We start from the raw sequence: 3908 nt of genomic DNA on the forward strand, positions 1-3908 counted from the left end.
GGTCGTTGCGCCCGAGGTGGTGTGTGGGCACCGCGTTGCAGACGGGACACTGCACGCACACGACGCCCCCTCCAGGTGCACGCACGTAGGCCGGGCCGGGTGCACACCCGACGCCCTAGCAAGGTGCGCGCACCCGGGCAGGGCTCACACTTGGCGAACGGGGCGCACTTCGCGAGGGAGGGTGTGCACCTCGACGGGGGTGGGTGGCCGGGGTGGATTCGCACGTGGGTCGCGGTTTGCTAAGTACACACTGCGACAAGCTCATAACGGGTGCGATCATACCAGCATTAGTGCACCGGATCCCATCAGAACTCCGCAGTTAAGCGCGCTTGGGCCGGAGTAGTACTGGGATGGGTGACCTCCCGGGAAGTCCCGGTGTTGCACCCTTTTTTAGTTTTTCGCCGGGCGTCGCAATGCTATTTGAATAAACCTTTTGCCCGTTTGCGTTCTCGTCGGGGCCGGGTCGGGCCGGGGTGCGCTGCCCGCACTACCGCGCGCGCGGGGGCGACACCGAGCGCGCACCCGAGGCACCCCGAGCACACAGGCCACGGTGCAACCCGGGCGTTGTGCGCGCACCCCGGTGCGCCCGAGGTGCTGCGCGCGCACCCAGGTGAAATCGGTGTGCACCTCGGCCAGTGCGCGCTCGGTCGAGTCGCGCACGTTGGCCAAGGTGCACGGTGATGTTTCTTACTCTAAGGTTCCGCACCAGACGCCCGGGACAGGTGAGCGAAGCTGGGCGGGGCCGGGTGCGCGGCCGGGGCAGGTGCACGCAGCTGGAGAGAGCTTTGGAGCACACTTCGGAGCGCACCAATGATGCGCTCCATTCAAAAGTTTCCTGAAAAGGCAAAAAAAGTTGAGATTATAGAATTTCCCACTTGAGAGATTGTAAAAAAAAAAAATTTAAAATGAAGGAAACGCGGGTGCCAAGGTGTGCGCAGCCCAGCCAAGGTGTGCGCACCAAGGCGCCCACCCTGGCGAAGGTGCACGCAAGGTGCGCACCCGAGGCAAACCGGACAATTAACCCAACTTTCGACTTCGCGCGCACCTTGGAGCGCACTTCGGAGCGCTCCTTGGTGCGCACCAATCTTGGGCACCTCGGAGTGCACCATGGCGCCCACCAAGGTGCGCACCCGGGGCAAACCGAGCTCCGACTTCGTGCGCACCTTGGAGCGCACGAAAGGTGCGCACCATGGCGCCCACCAAGGTGCGCAGCCCAGCCAAGGCGTGCGCATCAAGGTGCGCACCCTGGCGAAGGTGCGCACCCGGGGCAAACCGAGCTCCGACTTCGTGCGCACCTTGGAGCGCACAAAAGGTGCGCAACCCAGCCAAGGTGTGCGCACCCCGGTCAAACCGAGCTCCGAATCGTGCGCACCAGAGGTGCACGCCATCGTGCGCACCTTGGAGCACACTTCGGAGCCCTCCTTGGTGCGCGCCGATGTTGCGCACCTCGGAGCGCACCCGGGGAAAACAATGCAATTAACCCGACTTTCGACTTCGTGGGCACCTCGGAGCGCTCTCGGGTTCGCACCTCGGAGCACACCGAGGTGCGCACCTTTGATGCGCTGCCTTCACCAATTTCCAGAAAAGGCAAGAAAACATTGAGAAGGTGTGCGCACCGAGGTGCCCACCCTGGCGAAGGTGCACGCGAGGTGCGCACCCGGGGCAAACCGGGCTCCGACTTCGTGCACGCCGCACCTTGGAGCACACTTCGGAGCGCTCCTTGGTGCGCACCAGGGCGCGCAACCCAGCCGAGGTGCCCACCCCGGCGAAGGTGCACGCGAGGTGCGCACCCGGGGCAAACCGGGCTCCGACTTCGTGCACGCCATGGTGCCCACCGCGGCGAAGGTGCACGCGAGGTGCGCACCCGGGGCAAACCGGGCTCCGACTTCGTGCACGCCGCACCTTGGAGCACACTTCGGAGCGCTCCTTGGTGCGCACCATGGTGCCCACCAGGGCGCGCAACCCCGCCGAAGGTGCACGCGAGGTGCGCACCCGGGGCAAACCGGGCTCCGACTTCGTGCACGCCGCACCTTGGAGCACACTTCGGAGCGCTCCTTGGTGCGCACCATGGTGCCCACCAGGGCGCGCAACCCCGCCGAAGGTGCACGCGAGGTGCGCACCCGGGGCAAACCGGGCTCCGACTTCGTGCACGCCATGGTGCGCACCGCGGCGAAGGTGCGCACCCGGGGCAAACCGGGCTCCGACTTCGTGCACGCCGCACCTTGGAGCACACTTCGGAGCGCTCCTTGGTGCGCACCAGGGCGCGCAACCCAGCCGAGGTGCCCACCCCGGCGAAGGTGCACGCGAGGTGCGTACCCGGGGCAAACCGGGCTCCGACTTCGTGCACGCCGCACCTTGGAGCACACTTCGGAGCGCTCCTTGGTGCGCACCATGGTGCCCACCAGGCCGCGCAACCCAGCCAAGGTGTGCGCACCAAGGTGCACGCGAGGTGCGCACCCGGGGCAAACCGGGGTCCGACTTCGTGCACGCCGCACCTTGGAGCACACATCGGGGCGCTCCCGGGTTCGCACCGGCGTTGCGCACCGTGGTGGGCACCTCGGAGCACACCAAGGTGGGCAGCGAGGTGCGCACCTTTGATGCGATGCCTTCACTAATTTCCATAAAAGGCAAAAAAAAAACGAGATTTTAAAATTTCCGTTTTGAAAGATAGTGAGAAAAAGGGAATGCTGGTGCCATCTTGAGCCCGCCCTGGTGCGCAGCCCAGCCAAGGTGTGCGCACCAAGGTGCCCACCCTGGCGAAGGTGCGCGCCCGGGCAATTAACCCAACTTCCAACTTCGCGCGCGCCAGGGTGGGAGCGCACCCAACAACCGGGCCTGGGAAGAGCCAATGCGAGAAACCCCACCAAACGCTCTGACAAAAAAAGAGGGGGCGCTCCAGTAACCCCGCTTCGGAGCGCACCCTGGGCAAACCCAGCCAAGGTGCCCACCCCGGCCAAGGTGCAGGCGAGGTGCGCACCCGGGGCAAACCGGGCTCCGACAACGTGCACGCCGCACCTTGGAGCACACTTCGTAGTGCTCCCGGGTGCGCACCTCAGAGCACACCAAGGTGGGCAGCGAGGTGCGCACCTTTGATGCGCTGCCTTCACTAATTTCCAGAAAAGGCAAAAAAAAAAGGAGATTTTAAAATTTCCGTTTTGAAAGATAGTGAAAAAAACGGAACGCGCGTGCCATCTTGAGCCCGCCCTGGTGCGCAGCCCAGGTAAGGTGCCCACCCTGGCAAAGGTGCGCACCCGGGCAATTAACCCTACTTCCGACTTCGTGCGCGCCAGGGTGGCAACCGGGCCTCGGAAGAGCCAATGCGAGAAACCCCACCAAACGCTCCGACAAAAAAAGAGGCGGCGCTCCAATAACCCCGCTTCGGAGCGCAGCCGGGGCAAACCCAGCCAAGGTGCCCACCCCGACGAAGGTGCACGCGAGGTGCGCACCCGGGGCAAACCGGGCTCCGACAACGTGCACGCAGCACCTTGGAGCACACTTCGAAGCACTCCCGGGTGCCCACCGGCGTTGCGCACCGTGGTGGGCAGCGAGGTGCGCACCTTTGATGCGCTGCCTTCACTAATTTCCAGAAAAAGGCAAAAAAAAATGAGATTTTAAAATTTCCGTTTTGAAAGATAGTGAAAAAAAAGGAACGCGGGTGCCATCTTGAGCCCGCCCTGGTGCGCAGCCCAGGCAAGGCATGCGCACCAAGGTGCCCACCCGAGGTGCACACCCGGGGCAAACCGGGCTCCGACTTCGTGCAGGCCGCACCTTGGAGCACACTTCGGAGCGCTCCTTGGTGCGCACCATGGTGCCCACCAGGGCGCGCAACCCAGCCAAGGTCTGCACACCAAGGTGCCCACCCCGGCGAAGGTGCACGCGAGGTGCGCACCCGGGGCAAACCGGGCTCC

At 64.4% G+C, this 3908-nt stretch overlaps 1 non-coding gene across 1 annotated transcript; it reads left to right on the forward strand.

Annotated features, from left to right (window-relative positions):
- Positions 1 to 268: 268 nt before the first annotated feature.
- Positions 269 to 387, forward strand: LOC131863578 (5S ribosomal RNA). Its single transcript, XR_009362478.1, has one exon. It is a non-coding gene; the product is annotated as a 5S ribosomal RNA (ribosomal RNA).
- The last annotated feature ends 3521 nt before the right edge of the window (positions 388 to 3908 follow it).

Source organism: Cryptomeria japonica, unplaced genomic scaffold, assembly GCF_030272615.1.
Source record: "Cryptomeria japonica unplaced genomic scaffold, Sugi_1.0 HiC_scaffold_65, whole genome shotgun sequence".
NCBI classification, from domain to species: domain Eukaryota; kingdom Viridiplantae; phylum Streptophyta; class Pinopsida; order Cupressales; family Cupressaceae; genus Cryptomeria; species Cryptomeria japonica.